This window comes from Adiantum capillus-veneris, chromosome 10 (assembly GCF_014529385.1).
Source record: "Adiantum capillus-veneris isolate H3 chromosome 10, ASM1452938v2, whole genome shotgun sequence".
Taxonomy (NCBI): domain Eukaryota; kingdom Viridiplantae; phylum Streptophyta; class Polypodiopsida; order Polypodiales; family Pteridaceae; genus Adiantum; species Adiantum capillus-veneris.
This window is the reverse complement of record NC_140940.1, coordinates 146,106,129-146,126,064: the sequence shown is the minus strand read 5'-3', so window position 1 is coordinate 146,126,064 and position 19,936 is coordinate 146,106,129. Positions and strand designations below refer to the sequence as shown.

At 44.0% G+C, this 19,936-nt stretch overlaps 1 protein-coding gene across 1 annotated transcript in view; it reads right to left on the bottom strand.

The window, feature by feature from the left end:
- Nucleotides 1–19,936, bottom strand: part of LOC147449803 (uncharacterized) — a 40,411-nt gene that overhangs the window by 2,042 nt on the left and 18,433 nt on the right. The gene's annotated exons all lie outside the window — the stretch shown is intronic.

Here is a 19,936-nt window from a genome sequence, read left to right as displayed (position 1 = left end):
TGCTTTCCGTGAACAGTGCCTATTGTGAGGAGCACCTGCGACTGAATCTCCATAAGATCCAAAGACTGCTGGACTATCCTATTCTGGGGCAGCTCAGGCTGCTCCTGAACTGCCATCCACTGTTGATCCTCCTCTCTCTCTCTCTCTCTCTCTCTCTCTCTCTCTCTCTCAATCAAAAAGTGGGGCTAGAATCCTTTGTTTTACTTGCAAGCTTACAAAAGTCTAACCGAAAGCCTATAGGCATCATGGACACAATAGCCACGAAGTTTCAAAACATTTTGTATGAAACGCGACAATAGAAGTTTAGTTAGAATCTCAGAGCATCAAACAAAAACATGTATAATTAAAGAGCTTACACTCATTACACATACACACAGATCAGCATAAAGAGACTAGGAGATCAAGAAACTCACTTTAGAGTTGGACACTTTAATGGAATTAACGACTTAGACGCTATTAGAAAGCATTCGCCTTTGAAACATTCGAGAGACATTTCGAAACGTTTCAAACATTTCGTAAGTTTCTTGATTGAAGAAGAAACGAGTTTCTTGGCAACTATGATCACAAATACAACATTGTTGCAAACAAAAACCCTCCCTTACGCAGGACTGGTCCCTGAATAGGCACCCCTGTGGTATTTGTTTACTTTATCAACAGTATAGCGGTTACAAGACTCTTCAAGGCAAATAGCACCCTGCTCATGTGTGTATGTGTGTGTGTGTGTGTGTGTGTGTGTGTGTGTTGGCCAAATGGCAGACTCGAGCTCGTCAACAGGCTTTTGCAGATAAAGGATGTGCTTCTAAACAATTCTTTCAGCATTTGCATCACTCGAGGCAGTCTCAAGCTATACGAAGAGTTAGATTACCGTCAGGGGAGTGGACCTCCACTTTTCGAGAGCTAGCACTAGCCCTACACTCTCATTATGGCAAGATTTTTGAGGCTCCTTCTTCTCCCACGAGAGAAGCTCGCCAAGCGCGTCACATGTTTCTATCGCATGTTACTTCCATTCTCTCGATGCGGCAGGCTCAAGACTTGGAAGCTGTTTTCACTGGGTCGGAATTGTATGCAAGCTTGCTTGATTTGGGTCGATGGAGAGCTCCTGGTTGGGATGGTCTCTCTGTGGAATTCTTCTTGTCTTTCTGGGATTATTTGAAGTTGCCTCTATTGTTCATGATGAACACAGCTTGGGAACAACAGGAATTACACTCCTCTTGGAAAGAAGGTTTGCTCAAGCTGATCCCTAAACATGCATTGTGAGAAGAATTTCACATTGGCAGCCTATTACACTTATGCCTGTGGTATATAAATTAATGGCAAAAATGCTTGCTAACCGACTCAAATGCTTTCTGCATGAAGGCTTGCATCAATCTCAATACGGCTTTATTCCACGACGTCAAATTACTGATAACCTCGCGAATGTCATTATTGGTATGGAATATGCAAAATATACTCGACAGGATGTATTAGTCATGCAGGTCGACATTGAAAAGGCATTTGATATTGTTCTTTGGGATTACATTGCGGATACCATGCGACATTTGGGCTTTGGGCCTAGGCTATCCCATGTCGTGCTTTTCTTGTATGCATACAGTACTTCTGCAGGCTTGCTGGATGGTTCTCTCACAGAATCTTGGCCTTTGGGACAGTCGGTAAGGCAGGGCTGTCCTCTGAGTGCTTTACTTTATGCGATCGCTACTCATCCCTTGTTTAAGTATTTGGATTCCTTGGCCTCCACTGGTAGGCTACATGGCTTGACTTTACCTTCTGGTCGACAGTTTGCTGGTCAGGCTTATGCGGATGACTCTTTGTTCATGCCTCGTAATAACTATGATGATGTACAACAGATTATGCATACTCTTCACTTGTTTGGACTGGCAGCAGGTCTCAAAGTTAACTTTTGCAAATCCAAGCTATTGCCTCTAAAGGAGTGTGACTGGCATAAGATATTGTGGCCTGGAGAGATTGTTCCTCCCCAGGTTCTGGTTCGCCATTTGGGTTATCCGTTGGGTTGGAATGTATCGGCTAAGAAGAAAATGGACTGGGTGCTCCAACCTCTACATTCCAAGTTGAATTATTGGAAATTGTCCACGTGGCCACTTCATGTACATCTCAGGATTGTCCAATGCATCCTTGTGGCTTATGTGCAGTTTTACTTGCCTTTGTCGTCCTGGCCTCGGTTGCGCTTGCAGTCTCTCATGTCCAATATTTTAGAACATTTTTGGCGGACCTCGTCCACCAAGAGGGGCCTTCGACTTCTATCTATGGACAAGCTGTGTTCTCCCAAGCGGCTTGGAGGGTTGAATATTTTGGACTTGAGACGTCATCTTCTGGCTCAGAAAGCTATGTTGTTGCCAGTTTTGTTAGAGCAGCAACAACCCTAGGCTCTCATGATCGCACATTTATGTGCGCACATTGTCACCCCTTCTTTTGGTCCTTGGAAACTGACTTATTGGGATGTTGTTTTTGGAAAGCTTAAAGGACACATTCCTGGATGTCCCTTTACTTCTTCTCTAATTGTTGATTGGAAGGTTGTCACTTCGCATTTGGCTTGGGATGGTCGACAATCCTCTGGGGGTAACTCTCTTCGCTTGGAGAATCTGCATTGGAGCAGGGTTTTTGCTTGGACTTTGGTTCAACGGTCTCCTCGCCAAGCATATTTTCTTTCCCAAAAGGAATCTGTCAGGTGCATCAGGTGGTTGATGACTCGGGTTATGTTCTTTCTTTCGCTGATGCCGTCTCCCGCTTTCAGTTGGGTCTTCACTATTCTCCTCTCTGGCCAGAAATCCAAAACATGCTTGCTCCTCATTTGCCCATTCCTCCTCTGGATGGAGACTCGCTTCTCTGATTGGAATCTGGCTACTACTAGATTGGACTGCATCTCAGTTGCCAGTGTCTATGCCATCCTTCAGTCTGATGTATGGATTGTGCATCGGGATAATCAACTGTGGTCGCTCTCCGAATCATCCTTGTGGTGGCAACACACATTGTCTCGTATTTGGCAGAGTCATCTGCCTTTGAAGGAACATGTTTTTTTGTGGCGGTGCTTGGTGGGAGCTCTACCTATTGGAAGTGTGTTACATGCTCGGCATATTGCGCCTTCCCGCTGCCCCAGATGCCTTGAAGTTGACGAAACCGTACCACACTTACTATGGTGTTGTCGTCACTCCAGAGCCTTCATTGGGCAAGTGTCGACTGCCCTTCGGCTGCGTTTTCCTTCCGGCTCTTTTCACAGACGATTTTGGCTTTTGGGGGTGCTTCGGTCACAGCAATCTCAGTTTGCGGTGTTCTTCACCTGGGTCAGATTTTGGACGATGTGGGCCATCTGGCATCATAGGAACTCCTTAATGTTCCACGGCAATCTTGTTGACCCCTTTCCCTATTTCAAATTATCTCTCGGTCAAGCACTGTATTTTGCCTATGACGTTGGAGACATCACTCTTGATACCTACAGGATTTATTTTGGCTGTTTCTAGCCTTCGGAGCCTCATAGTGCTCCGTGTTTTGTATCCCTTTCTTTTCGTGGGTTTTCCTCGTTTTGAGGTTTCTCACTTGTAAATTAATCAAAGCAGATTTACAAAAAAAATATGTGTGTGTGTGTGTGTGTGTGTGTGTGTGTGTGTGTGTGTTTTCTCTTAGGCAATCGTTACAGTTTGCTTGGAAGTTGGTGATATCACCTTAGAGATGCATCAGCTTTCATATGAATGTTTTTAGCTACTCTCTACAACTGAGTAGTTTTGTGCTTTTCCCCTTGTATATGATCTTTGCAGTGGGTTTTCCTCGCTTTGAGGTTTCCCACTAGTAAATTAATCAATCGATTTACAAAAAAAAATTAAAAAAATGTGTGTGTGTATGTGTGTGTGTGTGTGTGTGTGTGTAGCTGTTTAAATCTTACTTAATAAGACATAATTGAACTTTCACATTCAAAAGACAACTGGCCAAGGAACAATGCACTGATTTGTACAAAAATAACTCAGTATCAGAATTATCTAAGTACAATGATTGTAAGAAAGAGGTCCTCTTTCAGTGGGGTTGATAGTAAACAAACTTCCCCGATTCTTCAGTGGATATTTCATAACAGTAATGTTGCTTGCCAAAGAAAAGAAACCCTCCAAGATAAGATAGAGTCCTTACCTGCATCCATCCAAACAAGACAACAATTCAGTTAGCCTTGGATGTGTTTTACAGGTATTAATGGACCATATCAATTGTTATCCATGTCCATCTTATCGGTTTTAGTTACTTTAGACAAGCTAAGTTATTTAGAACTGGTATTTTTAGCAATCTTTTCTTATTCTTTCACAAAATGAGTGTTTATAATATACCTTCTTACATGGTGAAGTCCATTAAGAGTCAAAACTATTTCGAGATCCATAGCTCAGTAACCATATACTTACCTTCAGAATTAAAACAAATGGTATCAAAGGTACTCCTTTAGCTAAGGAGATGTGAAATCTGACTTACTTTTTGTCAACCAATGGTACCAAATGAGGGTGATACCTACCTCGCTTTTTTTTAAACAAACCACCAATAAGATGCTAGCATAACCGGTTAGCAAGACTGCTAGGTATACTCTTTTTCGAGCTTCTGTTGAAGCCAAAAAAACTGCCATATACTTACCTTCACCAACCGTTTGAACAGAGAACCATTTCATAAACCATAAGCAAACCCAAAACGTTGGGTTATATCCAACTTTATTTTCAAATATAGATGATGATCCTTTCCTCAGAATGTGAGCAAGCACCGTGATAAAGAGTACTTAGTGCCTCAGTTTTGCTCTAAAATCTAGGAGTCACCTCATTTTAAAAAAAAAAACCAGTTATGCCGATACTAGGGAATGTGAGAACCCACAGTAAAGCAAATTTAAACAACACCTTAGTTATTAGAACCCCATTTTTCTGAGAAAAAAACCAGTCATGCCGAAATTAGGTACAGCATGCAAATGGTGATGCCCTGCAGTGGTTTAAAAGGAAACCCATCTATAATATCATATCGCAGCTTTTCAGCCCTACTGCACATAGTGCCTTTCCAAAAGAATAGCAGAAAAAGCCTATCTACCAATGTATGCTAAATCATTCCAGCCAATTCCTCTTTTACTAGCCTAAGAGGTGCCAACTATACATAGTATGAAGAGCCGATAGGCCCCGACAGTTTACCAAATTAATCAGCATCGCTGTTTCAAAACAAATACATAGTAGAGAGATGTATGTGTTGCATGCAGTCTCTTTCCAGAAAACCAATAGGCAGAAACCCCTCGACTGTAATCCAACAGTGGATATCAACTACTTTTAGCAACCAACTCCTATGCAAATATCTTGATGTACCTGATGTTTAAGAACAGCCAATAAGCCAAACCACCCATCATGCTTCCATCCACATACTCCTATACACACATACATCCTGCCTCATATAAACACCTATTCATTTAAGCATAGGTGAAGTATTTCGGCTGTTTTTTAGAGAGCCATTTTCAAAAAAAGCCTGTGGTAAGACCCGGCTATTATGCAGAAAAAACAGTGCCTGTATATGGTATTCTCCTGCACATGGATTAACAAAACATCCTTTCCTATGATCATATGCAGTTAATGAGTTCGACAGTTCCTAGTTACTTTCCACACAAAGCAGCAGAACAACCATTAATCACCAATATATGCCATGGTATTACCTCTATTCCTTTTCATTGCCCGGCTCAAGAGGAGCCAGTCAATCCCATTATGTAAAGATAGTCGCTGGCAGTAAATCATAGAGGAAGCAAACGAGAGTTGAACTAGACCACAATACCTGAGGAGTTTGAGCTGCAAGCTCCATAGCTTTAGGAAGTTCAAGTAGTAACGACATAGAGTGGGATAACCACAACCAGAAACTAAATCATAAGCTAAGTGAGGGCTAAGGAGTGCCCTCACCTTAGTATTTATAGGTTGGTTTGCACGCCTCCTGAGCACCCGAAGTGAAAGAGCAGAGCCGCCCCTTGCTGTGAGAGCCCCTCAGGCGTCAGAAGATATTATTGCCTGGGGAGAGAGCGCGAGTACATGGTCCAAGGGTGGAAGGAGCCGCCTTCCCTTTGTGATGATAGCTGAGGATTTCCTCTTGCTCTTTTACAAAAGAGTCCTTATATATTTTGTCCCATATCAAAAAGAGTCGGTGGCACAGTGAAATAATGAGGGCCCTATTTTGCCAATGGGGGGGGGGGGGGGGGAAGGGGGGTTTTTTTATGGAAAAAACCCTATAGGAGGAGGACAAAATTAAATCCATAGTATTACCACAGTGTGTGTGTGTGTGTGTGTGTGTGTGTGTGAGAGAGAGAGAGAGAGAGAGAGAGACTGTAAAAGACCTATACAACTGGCTATTCGGACCTTTAAAAAAATGTGTGTGTGCACGCACGCGTGTTTAAACATGGCAGATGTGCCATTTGTTAACATCTTCCCTCTCTAACGGAGCCTCTCGTGGGCTGTTTTAGGCAAATGGCCAGTAGCTTGGCTGCAAGAATCTGTGTGGGGTCGCCCTTGGCTGAAAATGGCAGCTTTGGACAAGTGCTAGCTGCTTTGCTGCAAGCACCTTTGTGTGTGTGGTCGCCCTGGCTGAAATTGGCAGGCTTTTGGAGTCACCTAGTGCATGAGACCACTTGCCATACATAATTTGCCACTTGCCATGGCCTTGCCCAAGCATCCACTTGCTTTGCATGTGCCATGCATGGTCTATCCAAGTGTCCACCTACCTTGCATGTACCACGCATGTGGTGTCCAAGAGTCCACCTGCATTGCATGTGCCATGCATGTGTGGCCGAGTGTCCACTTGCCTTGCATGCTCTGCCAGTTTCAGGGTCGCCCCATTGGTTGCCTACTTTTCCTGCATCCTTTGCTAGTTTGAGGGTCACTCAGCTTCCAAATGTCTCCCTGCCATGCATTTGGTGCCAATGTGTCCATTTGCTGCAATATTTAGCCAGAGAGCAGCTCGCGCTCCTCTCTCCTAGGGCCCCTACAACACTTTAAGCACCTGAAGCTCCTCAAGTTCCTCTTGCAAACATGCAGCCCACATAACAAAGACATGAAACCATTGCGGATAGTCATCACAATCCATGGCCGTGAGCCAATTTTGTGACAAAACCGTAAAGACCAATGCTAGTCACCAAAAAGATACAAGTACCTGTTGTAAGAACCCTCTTGTAGCCAATGGGACTGAAAAACCCCTTGTCCTGTGCCTCCAAAATCATCCGCATCCATTCCATCTGCAATTCATAGAAGCCAATGGGACTAAAAAACCCCTTGTCCCGTGCCTCCGAAATCATCCGCATCCATTATATCATCTTGTCACATGCACATGGCTATGTGCCACTTGGACAGGCTTCATCGACTTCTAGAGCCAATTTTCCAATTTGAAACCCTCTTGCACAAAATGGTTTGTACAAGTGTTTTGACAAATGTTGTTACACGACAGTGGGCATGTGGCATGATGTATATGTAGTTCTAGGTTAGAGGAATCCAACAAGCCATTCCCCGCATCGATCGGATTCCCGAGTGGACAGATGTGCGACAGTTTCACCCAAAACTTAAGTTTTTGGATAATAAGTGTACGATGTTTCTGTAGAGCATTGTGTACTCTCCTTCTTTCTCAAGTTCAAAACTCCCTCGTGAAGTGTCTGTTTGAAGTGTTGTCCGCTTCATCGGGTTCACAGGTGAAAGTTCTTCATGACATTGTAAGTCTCTTGCAGTAAGACCGTGTTTTTGTTGCAGCTAACTTCCTTCTAAACCTACTCATAATTCAAGATTTACATAACAAAATTGCATTTCATGTATAGGAGGTGTGTTGGGGTATCATTGCTAAGCTCTAGGTTACATTCGAGACCAAAAACAATTAGGTCAAATCTGCCCTGCAGATAATAAGCACAATTTTGGAAAGTGGTCAAAAGAGGGATTTGAGGGCATAAAAATAAAAATGTGTCTTTAGGCATTGCCTATCCGACCTAAAAGTTTGGTTGCGTTTGGACTTTTTTGCTTAGTGAATCAATGAGATTTGCTTGCGGGTGTTGTAGCGCCTAACATGCAGGTGAGTGTAGCTTCGAGTAGATAGGGCTCAAGTATGTTCTCCAAGAGCCTGACAACCTCTTGTAGCCTCCATGCACTAGGGCGAGTATACTTTGTCCTACGGTATGACATTTATGTACGTGGTTCCCACTATCTCTACAATAAGATAGAGAGGCAACCAACGAGCTCACAACAGATCATTAATGAAGCCATCGAGGGAACGCCATGCCATAAGGTGCCCTCAACTCTAACGGGCAATAAGGAAAATTATTGAAATAAGAGGCTGCCAACAGAGGGGAATAATGTTGAGAATGAGTAACTCATTGAGCGGAGTACAGTTCAATCACCAAGAATCACTCACCAGGTAGACGACCAAGGAAGATAAATTTTGCACGTGCAGAGTCTATAAACATGTCTGTTAGGAGGAATAAAGGGGAAGGCCTATGGTAAAGGAGAGCAAAATCAACGAAGCAATGTGGACTATTTGGCGTACCCGCACAGGCTGCAAAGTGACTTGTAGTGGAATGCTTATTGGAGGGCAGAGATATGGCAAATTCATTGCAAGGTCAAGTGTGGGGGTCCCGGCTCCTTCTTTCAAAGGATATCACAAACATCCCCTAATGGTCCGCTAATGGTTTAGTTCTATCCCAATCACGTTATATATTGCCATATTTTGGATAACAATATTGGCACACAACTTAGGCATTGATACAAAAGCTAGGCACCTTGGCCAAAGGCCATCGGTCCCTAGAAGTTGAGCATTAAAGCTGCCACATCATCACATACGGCCTTCCACGTCAGCAACCGTACAACCTGCATTTTGTGCCACGTTTTACGGCGAGAATCACAACACTTCTTCTAGATCCGTCTGTACAACTCTCTCTCTCTCTCTTTCTCTCTCTCTCTCTCTCTCTCTCTCTCTCTCTCTCTCAAAAGTGTTGGCCTGACACGTCATCACTTTGTGGCATATCCTCCCCTTAAGAGAAAAGTAATTGTCCCCAATTACGCCTACAAAACAGATAGTGGACAAGAAAATAACTCAAATAGACATTGACTCTATGCACATGCATTTGACTACATAAACCATACACGAACGCAAAGACACAAGTCACTGAACAATCACACTCACATTCACATCATTATCCCCGTCAAGATCTCAAACACGAATCGTGATCATTACAACTTACATAGAAATCACATCCAAATTGTGTTGATTTCTCACGAATGTCTTGCTGACTTTTGGAATAGACGGAGCTAAACCAAAAGCCTCAAGGTAAAGCTCTAAAATTTGAGGAGTATCTGCTAGGTCCTCCTCCTCCATCCACTTCGCATCAGGAGTTGGATAATTCCTGAACTTGAACAAATACCTGTGGACCAGCTTATCCTTACTTTCCTTTCCTTATGCGCTAGGACCTATTCTGGTATAAGAATCTCCTTGTGTCACAAACTGCTGACGTGTCAAGCCACTGAAGAACAGAGCCAACATGCAGATCACGACCGAGAAACTAAACCCTAGAAACAGTAGAACAAGTTTTACCAACTTGCAAAGTCTTGCCGAGTGGCCTATCTTTAAAGAAGAGTTCCCACCACCTTATGGGACCCCGTTGGATGGGGCCCAAGTGACCTAAATAAAGCAGGACCCACACCAAAATCCCTTGCGTAAAGTCTTGATGACGTGGCAGACCTGTACGGAATTTCGCATATTGCGGTGACAGTGCCACGTGGTAGCATGTACGGACTTCCACATTTTGCGCTGCTACTAATGACGTGGTCAGTGTACAGATTTCCCCATTTTCAGTTGCACCCGCTTTTTGGGCCTGATGCTTTTGAGTTTGTAGCTTTTCATGTAACTGCTTTCATGGCCAACGGCCTTTAAATATGAGCCAAGGGCTCATTCTCTGGCATGCTTCTTGGAGAAGATGCAGAGTCTAGAGTAGTGGCGTTGTATTGAGTTCAAGCAATATAAAGAAATACCGAAAGGGGCGCCAACCTTTGGGGCCAGTGCTCTCTTGGGGTGGAACTCCGCCACTCCCCGTCTCGTGTCGTCTATCTCTTTCAGTTCAGTTCTTATTTTAAGTGCTTAAAGTTGCTCAATCTGTTCTTTTCCATTGGCACGTGGTACCCGTCCTTGTTACACCTTGGATTCTTCTACATGTGATTACTCCTCTCACTCCTTGTCCTCTAGCACCTCACCCTTGAAAGGTCTCAATAGACTCACATGAAAAGCGTTGTGAATCTTCCAAGTATCTTGCAACTTCAGACAGAAGGATACATCATTGATCTTTTCTGAAACCTTGAAGGGCCTATAGTCTTGCATACTTACCTTTGAAAAAGGCCTCTCCTTACCCTTCCTCTTTCTCAGGCGTGGCTTCTCAAATCTAAGAAGCACCCAATCATTCTTCTTCAACTACAAGTCGCGTCGATGCTTATCTACTGCTTCTGCAAAGCCTCCTTAACCTTGGCACAAGGAGTCTCCAAATCTACTACAAATTGAAAAATCTTGTTCTTGGTGCATAAAAAGACAAGAGGCACCATCAATACCAACTATTGCATCATGCATCTCCTGCATAGAGGATGGAACTATCAAGATATCACATGTCTTAAGTAACCACAGGACGAACATGAGACCAAACCTAATAGCATCGGTCATCTTATTTGTTCTCTAGCATATCGATCTAATGCACTGCCCGAGCTCGATTACAAGACGCTACAGAGGTTACCACAAAGAGGACATCAAACATTTATACACCCATTCTTGAGAAGATACAATTTAGTAAGTATGATGGTAAGTAATGTTTGGTTGCATCAATTCGATGCTTACTTTGAAGTTGTTCCAAAGTCCAAAAGTAAAAAGGTTCTTTGAGCCTCTATGAATCTCACAGGTGCTCCTATCATCTGAAAAGAGAAGACGATGGAGAAGAACTCTTGCGCACGAGGCGGCCAATGAAGCATCTCTCTTGGTGATACGTCTCACACTCAATCAAGAGGAGTTCCAAGAGCCTCTCAAGGCACATTTTTTGCCTCCATAGTACTTGAAGAGATTGAAAGAGAACTTTTGGGCTCTGTCACATAATGGTAAACATGTTATATCTTATGCCAACCGAATGTTGCAGCTAAAGGAAGACACATGAGAAACGGTTTAAGGCCTTTCTCTTTAATATGGACAATTCAACTTGCACCAATGATCCAAAGACATTGTCCAAAGCTATCCAATTGGCATAACTTCAAGCTATGAAGCATTCAAAGAGTAAGCTCAAGATGCTAAATGGTAAATCTTCCTCTCTTGATTCTGCTAAAGGAGAAGAATTCTAATAAAAATGGTAATAATAATTCAAAGTACTCTCCTAACTCTTCTTCTCAATCCACTTCTCCATCTAATTCAAAGAATGACAAGGAAAAGGAAAAGGGCAAACAAAAAGAGGACAAACATAGACTCTCCCCTAGCGAAAGGGATTTTCAATGGGCAATTAACCGTTAACGAAAGAAGAACAAGAGTTGTATGCAAAGAAACATAGGTGCTTCCATTGTCATGTTCGAGGTCATGTTAAAAAGGAGTGTCCTAAAAAATAATCTATATCTGATCCTACTACTTCAACCCCTCAAGTTAATACCATGACTTTGGTAGAGCTAGAAGATAAGGAAGAGAAGACTTTCAATGATAAAGAACTCATTAAATGTTATGTTCATGTCAATGGTCAAAGAGTTGTCATATTCTTTGATTCTAGAAGTTCTCAAAATGTCATTAGACGCGCTTTGGTTAAGCAGGCACACCTTCAGACTACCCCCATTTCCACCTTCCCAGCGCCACATTTTTCAAGGAAAAATTAGCATCTTATTCAAAGAACTCCACTCTACGTAAATTGCAGGTCAACTAGCATTTGCCACACTAGTAACACAACACAGTGTCACAAGTTAGTGACGTGGCATGAAGATAAAAGGGGTTAGGGTTTTTTATTAAAAACCTAACGTGACCAAACTTATGAGGTATGGCCCAAGGGCCTAAACCTCAATAAAGCAAGGCACCTAAAAAGAGGTTGACGTGGCTGGCTGGTCAAATCAGCACAAATCATGGGCTACTGCTGACGTGGCACCTAGTCTAAAATTGCAAAGATTCTGCTGACGTAGCAGCGTATGGACAGCAAGGTTTTAATGCCAGATTTGGATCATGCTTTTGGGGCTCTACTTTTGGGCATCCCTTGCACTCTTTACAAGGACCCTTGGGGCCAATCTCTCGCAGAGCATCTGGACATAGAGTCGCAAAGAGTGGGACCCTCGCGAGTTATATGAGATTGAGCAATAAAGAAAGAAATACCGAAAGGGTCTTTCGGGCCAGAGCATGTCACAAACTGCTAACGTGTCAAGCCACTGAAGAACGGAGCCAACTTGCAAATCTCGACCGAGGGGCCTAAACCCTAAGCGAAGAAGCAAAAACAGCACAAGAAGTTTTACCAACTTGCAAAGTCTTGCCGAGTGGCTTTTTTTTTTTAAATAGTTCCCACCAACTTATGGGACCCCGTCCAATGGGGCCCTAATGACATAAAGGCATTAAAAAAAAAGCAAGCCCACACACACAAGCGCGGAGTGCTGATGATGTGGCACTATTGTACGGATTTTCGGATTTTGCGCTGACAAGCTGTACGGATTTCCGCAAGACGCGTTGGTAGCTTTTTGGGCACTAGTGCTTTTGGGACCAGATGCTTTTGAGTTTGACTGCTTCTCATGTAATTGCTTTTCAAGACCAAGGGCCTTTAAACATATGCAGAGGGCTCATTCTCTGACACACTTCCAGGTGAAGGTGCAGAACGCGAGTACTGGCATTGTACTGAGTTCAAGTAATATAGAGAAATACCGAAAGGGGCGCCAAGGTTTAAGGCCGGTACTCTCTGGGGTGGAATACCGCCACTCCGTGTCGCGTGTGCTCTCTCTCTTTCAATTCAGTTGTTATTGAAGTGCTAAAAGTTTGTTCAATCTGTTCTTTTCTGTCCGCACAGGGTGCCCATCTCGTGACAGTGGTATCAAAGCTTCAGATGTGTGCTTTTTTGAAAGCATACCGGTCCCACCAAAGAGCAGACAGAGCAAACCGGCGCTTCCAAAGTCTACTGGAATTTTATTTGAAGAATCCTCATGTCCAGACGCTAGACAGACCCCGGACTTATTAGCCACTCCCACCCTTACTTCATCGCGCGCTCCCGTCTGCACCGCTCTGTCTTACAAGGCATAAGCCATAAAGAACCCAAGACATGGAGTTCATGGATTCAACAGAATACTTGCAGTTTCTCCTCGACGAGCTTCGCGAAATTCTTTGATAGCATCCTCGGCAGAATCTTATGATGCTGCAAAGTTTTCAACAGTTTTTGAATTACATGTTATCCCCTCTCATGCCGCACGTGGTACCTCCTCCTCCGGCACCAAAAAGTACAAAAGCTTCCAACCGGCAACCTTCCCAGCCGTCTGTTCCGATTGGAGGAGTCTTTAGGAATATGGTGCAGCCATCTGACCCTGACCCTGTGCAACCGCCTTTGCCACCGCCGTTGCCCCCACCACCACCGCCACCAGGCTACGATGGTTGGAGCCCAAATGGATACCCTTATTATCCGTACCCGAGATACGCACCTAACCAACCGAAAGATTTCAAGGATTGCGGCACGACAATAAATATTTTCACTTTTTCCAAGGTGAAAGATCAGAAGAAAGCATTGCAATTCCTACAACAATTCGACAACATTTATGCTTTGGAAAACTATACAGAAGAATCCAAGATTTCTTGAGCAACGGGATTTCTTAAAGATAATGCGATGCAGTGGTGGAGTTCAATCGCAACAACACAACCGCATGCTCGGAGGACCTGGCAAGCTTTCAAGACAATCTTTGCACGCAGTTACATGACTTCTCTCTTTGAAGTCCGAAATTTGGCAGAGTGGGACAACTTGAAAATGCTTGCTACCGAAACCATGGATGACTATAACCAAAGGTTTCTCAACGTGTACCTTCCAGTGTCCTTTAGGTTCGTTCCCTTGGAGGCCCAATGCGAGCGATACACCATTGGACTACCATCACCATTGCAAGAATATTCTCTCTTCAAGCAAGTCTCCACCACCAAGAGCTTATGGACCATGCTGCGGTCGGCTGCAAACTAATGAAGGGAAAGCTAGAGTTTACCACAGAAGAACCTCCGGCCACTAACTACAACTCTTGGCAACAACGAACAAATTCTCGAGAGTCTCGTGAAAATCAATCGCAAAGGCCTTGTTTGACGCCTCAACAACGAGACACCTTACTACAAGAAGGCCGATGCTTTGGATGCTTTCAAACAGGGCATAACCATTCTAGTTGTCACCATCGCACTGATAGACCAACGGAGCCGACGCCCGCACCAATAGTTGACAGAACCCCAACGCCCGCTATTGGACTAGTACCTAATATCTATGGCATACGCCTTGAAAGTACAAACGAATTGTGTCGAGCATATGGCAAAGTTAACGGCTTCAAAGCCCTAATTTTCTTTGACCCCAGGAGCTTTAAAGAGATTCATCCACCCAAAATTCTTGAAGCAGATGCACTTTCATTATGATGTAGAGGGTGGAGAACTTGAAGCCGAGCTAGCCACAGGGCAAACTCAAAAAGTGGTACCTCTCATTGGTGCTCTTCCAGTGACTATCCAAGATTATCATGGAAAAGCGGATTTCCACATTATGAAGTTAGGCAATTGCGACGTTATCTTGGGCATGCCTTGGCACGACAAGAATGATGCGACACTCCACATTTGGAACCGAACTATTACCCTCATGCAAAAGGACAAGCCAGTCGTCCTCAAAGTTTGGCTATCCGAACAAAAACCTAAATGACTTTTTTAGTTGTTAGATACTTTTGAACTCTGTTTGAGGAAATATTGTTTGAAATGGATGGTATCTGTTTTAAACCTATCTTGGTGCCGATTTGAATTGTTTGACTCTGGTTTTAAATACTGGTTTCAATGATTGGTGATTTTACTCCCGGGTGGAGTACTGAGAAATGATGTTTGAGAATGCTAGTTCATACTCATGGCCCGGACCTTTGTGGATATTTGCGAGGGGAGTATTGAAATGTTTGAAAAGTGTTGTTTTTTATTTTTACTTATGGCCCAAACCTGGATGGTTATTTACGGGGGAAGAATTAAGAAGTCTGAGCAGTGTTTACTCTCGGCACCTCCAAACGACGCAGGCTGCGGTCTGGGGGGCGTTTGGTTGTAAAAGGCCTCTATATCTCCCGGCCCGAACCTTTTTTGGTTATGCGGGAAGAGTGATGAGGGAGTCCTTGAATCTCTCGGCTCGGACCTTGTTAGGTTATGCGGGAGGAATGTTCATCAACGACTTAATGTTTCTATATCTGGTAACATGCATATGTGAGTATCACAAGGACGTGGCAACTGCTTAGTTGTTGGTTTCTTTCCGATGATTTTTATTTAATTTTTGAGAGCCTCTTTTTGAAGTTGCAAATGGACAGACATTGTATGGCAATTGTGAAACGACCGATGGCCGAGAGTTTCACCCACAGACGAGAAGGGTAGGTCGCCACAAGATGGTCGGGCCAATCGGCACTCAAATCCGAGTAGTAAAAGGGTGTCTAGGCTCAATTCAACGTCATTTAGGCCCCTCGCTACACTTATAAGTCGGTGGGTACTAGGAAATTAAATCAAAAGAGGCAAACTAGACACTTGGCGGCTCCATGTGCACTTGCCAAGCTCATCCCAGCTGGGGGCGCCCATTTTGATAGAGGGGGCTGATTTTTGCTCAACAGTGTGTGCGTGAGTAGTGGGTGCATGTGATCACAGCTTTGATGGAAATCTTGCCTTCTCCCTTGCTCTATGTAGCGCGATGATTCGCTCTCGTGCATCTCTCTCTTTCCTTTGCACATATGGTAACGCCCCACTAGTTGGGCTCCTCAGATGAGCATGTACATTCTGGGGGTTTTATGCACGTTTGCCAAGGCAAGAGCCTTCTTAATAGGAACCGGATTAGCTAATTACTACCCCACAGGTACGCACAGTTCCATCGCGAAGGATTGCGAAAACAGAGAGTTTTCTCGTGTGAAAACTCGTCCGTTTCAAAGGGGAACTGTTCCATTGCGTGCGGGAGCACTTGAGACACACGTAAGCATGCTCGCTTCGCCCAAAATGATCCAAAACAGAGAATAACATTCTGTTGTGTGGCCCCCCTCTCTATGGCGAGAGAGGTTTATGCTATTGATTGCATAAATCTGGTACAATGGTCTAGATGCAATGGACCTGCCGACGATGTCGACGACAATGATGACGACGAGGAGGACGGAACGTTGACTTCTGCTGATGACACTATGTCGGCGAGGATGGCGATGGCGACGACGCGACAACAATGCACTAAAAACGCATATGCTGAAATCTGCGGGCAGCGGGCTGAATCTGAAAACGTGATCTAACGGTACGGCAAGGATCTGCTGCGGGAAGGTGAGATCTGCGAGGCTAGGGGCTGATTCTGCAGTGTCTTAAGTGCTGAAAACTGAAACGCTGATGCAATGGGCTGATCTTACGCTGGAAAACTGCAAAACGCTAGGCAATCTATAAGATGCAGAAACGCTAGGCCTGATCTGCAATCTGTTGGCGTCAAGTGCTGGATCTGGAAACGCTCGCTGATCTAGGAAGTCCAAAAATGCCGAGCTTGTCTTGTGGCTGAAAACACTAAGTCTCCTGCCGGTCTTGCTGAGAAGGTGCACTGCAAGTCACTAGAACTTCTATTGCCTCTTCTGCTAGGAAGTGCTAGTGCTAGGTTTCTTATATACTGACTTAGCAAAATTGCCCTACCCAGTTTTCCAACAAAAGTCACTTATTAAATAATAAGTGAAAAATGGATAAATTGGGAAAATGGGTTCTGTGCACTGTAAAATGCACATGATGGATACCGACTGTCATGCTGATGATCATGCTGTGTGCAACCGGAGAATATGCAACTACTCTAAGTGCCTGGACATGCACGGCCTGCGCACAGGCTCACAAAGGTGCAGGACACTTCCTAAGCTGATCTGAACCCTAGACCTGAAGTAGCTTGTCCACGTGCACATAGGGTTAGAAGTGCAAGTGACAATATTAACCTTGGTGCAAAGTACAAGGGAGTCTGCGGGGACTCACAGTCAGACTCTACGTCCAGATGCTCTGTGTAATGACCCCCCAACAAACTTATTTATTGTTACAAGGGATGCCCAAAAGCAAAGCCCCAAAATAACTCAAAACTTCTAACTCAAAAGCATCATGCCCAAAAGCTTTTACTCCAAATCAGCCAGCGTAAAAACAACCAGCGCAAATTACAGAAAATCGTACGGACAACCACGTCATCAGCGCGTTGTACGAAAATCGTACAGATTGCCACGTGTCAGCCTGTCAACGGAATTCGCGGCACATTTTTCGGGCTATATCTGTGTGCATCCGGGTGCACTACCATGTCACCAGTTTGTGACATACCCCCCTCTTGAAAGAAATGTAATCGCCCTCGATTACGCCTACAAAACAGACAGAGGCCATAAACTATCTTAGTAGACACTGACTGTTAGTACCAACGCACTAGACACAACACATCTAGCACTTGTACAAATTGACAGTCACATCACCGGACATCACATGACAAATCACATACAAATTCATTCCAAATCTCAGACCATGATTAATCGGCAACGTATATAGTAATCGCATCTAGATCCATTCGGGACCTCATAGATGCCCGATTAACTAATCCTTATTGCAATCATGTCTATAGAGATTTATGAGACCGAAATGCTGTAGTCATTTCGTCTTTCAGTTCCTGCACTCAAACAAGTCTAGTACAAATCAATCATTTTTATTTTTGGAAATTCCAGTTCATAAAGTCATACAACAGAATACTGTCAACCCACCAGTATCCCTGAAACCCAGAGGGGGACATCAGTGACTATTCAAAATCGGGGTAATCCCTTGACAAAGGAGCGGAGTGACTCCCCTCTTGTGCAAACCCGCTGCACTAGATTCACCCATGCTGAAATCGGGGTTCTATCGGAGTAGACTATACTAAATCAAATGCTTCAAGGTAAAGTTCCAAAATCTGAGAAGTATCTGCTAAGTCCTCCTTCTCCATCCACTTCGCATACAATGCAGGATAGTTCTTGAATTCAACCAAGAACCGCCTAATTAGTTTACCTTTAATCTTTATGTCCTTGTGTGCCAATATTTGTTTTGGAACGATTATCTCCTCCCTTTCCTCCACTTCGGGTTGCTCATCTGGCTCCCCATCATTGGGCACATCGCCTTTAAAAGGCTTCAATAGACTCACATGGATAGCATTGTGAATCTTTCAAGTATCAAGCAGCTTCAGTCTAAAGGAGACATCATTTAGCTTTTCTTTTATCTGGAAAGGGCCATAGTACCTCATGCTAAGCTTTGGAAAAAGCCGCTGCTTTCCCTTTTTCTTTCTTAGGCATGCCTTCTCAAAACATAAGAGCACCCAATCCTTCTCCTTTAATTTCAATCGCGACGATGTCGATCTGCTACCTTCTTGTGTCTTTCCTGAGATTTCGCTAAAGCCTCCCGGACCTTGGCAAAAGCAGTGTCCAAGTCCCTCGTGTACTGGTCGGCTTCAAAAATTTCGTGCTAAGGGTGGAACCTTCGGAGCACCTTCAATGATCTCAAATGGCGCCTTCCCCGTCGAAGAGTGGATCAAGTTATTGTAAGCAAATTCCACCAAGGGCAAAAAAATTCCCATTGAGTCTTCTGATCAGAAATGTAAGACTTCAATAAATCGAGTACGATTGAATTTGCAATCTCAGATTGCCCATCTGTCTGCGGGTGGAAAGATGACGAGAACTGCAACCGTGTGCCAATGTTCTCCCAAATAGCCTTCCAAAACAAACTCGTGAATGGCGGATCTCTATCAGAGACTACTGTCTCAGGCATGCCATGTAATTTGAAAATCTGAGCAATGAACAATCTCGCTAAATGATTCGGCTTGACTGTTTTCTTCAGTGGAATGAAGTGAGCTTGCTTGCTAAATCTGTCGATGACACTCCAAATGCCATCATGCCCACTCTATGTCTTCGGGAGATTAAAAATGAAATTCATAGCAATACTTTCCCAGGGGCGGGTGGGAATGGGTAAAGGCTGTAACAATCCCTGTGCTTTATGCCTGTCAAACTTGACCTTTTGGCATACCAAGCAACATCCTTCTTGAGACTCGGCCAAAAGAAGTAACACTCCATACCTTTCAAGGTGGCGTCAATTCCACGATGACCTGTAAAAGGTGGACAATGGCGCTCTGTCAAAACCTTTTCCCTCAACGGCTGTGTAACGCACAACATCGTTTTCTTCATCAAGTAGCCATCATGTATGGAATATCCCGCTACTACCTCCATTCTGTATTCGAGTGAATACATCCGAAAAGTCCGGATCTGTGGCATACTGCTCAACCATGTCCTCGAAGCTTCTATGATGAATCGCGGAAATAGCCAAGACTAGCGGCTTCCGAGACAAAGCATCAGCCACCAAGTTCTTCTATCTGAACATGGATAATCTGGAAATGAAACTGTGACAAGATGTTAGCCCACTGCATCTACTTTTTCGAAAGTTACTTCTATAGTAGCGTAAACTCTAATGATCAATGAAGACCGTAAAATCGGCTCCGAGTAAGTAATGTCACCACTGAGTAAGAGCGTGGATTACTGCCAAAAGCTCTTTCTCATAGATTTGTGCTCGATAATCGACCACGGCATTGTTCTTATGGTAACAAGGGACTCCTGGGAGGACGTCACAACCTTCTAAGGGCATTATGTAAAAGTCCTCGTGCCCCAAATACCCCTGACAATGCAACCAAAGATTGCCAATGACAGGTGTAATGGCTATGTCCCGTACGGGTGCCGCTAGAACTGCCTCCGTTGATGGTCCCATC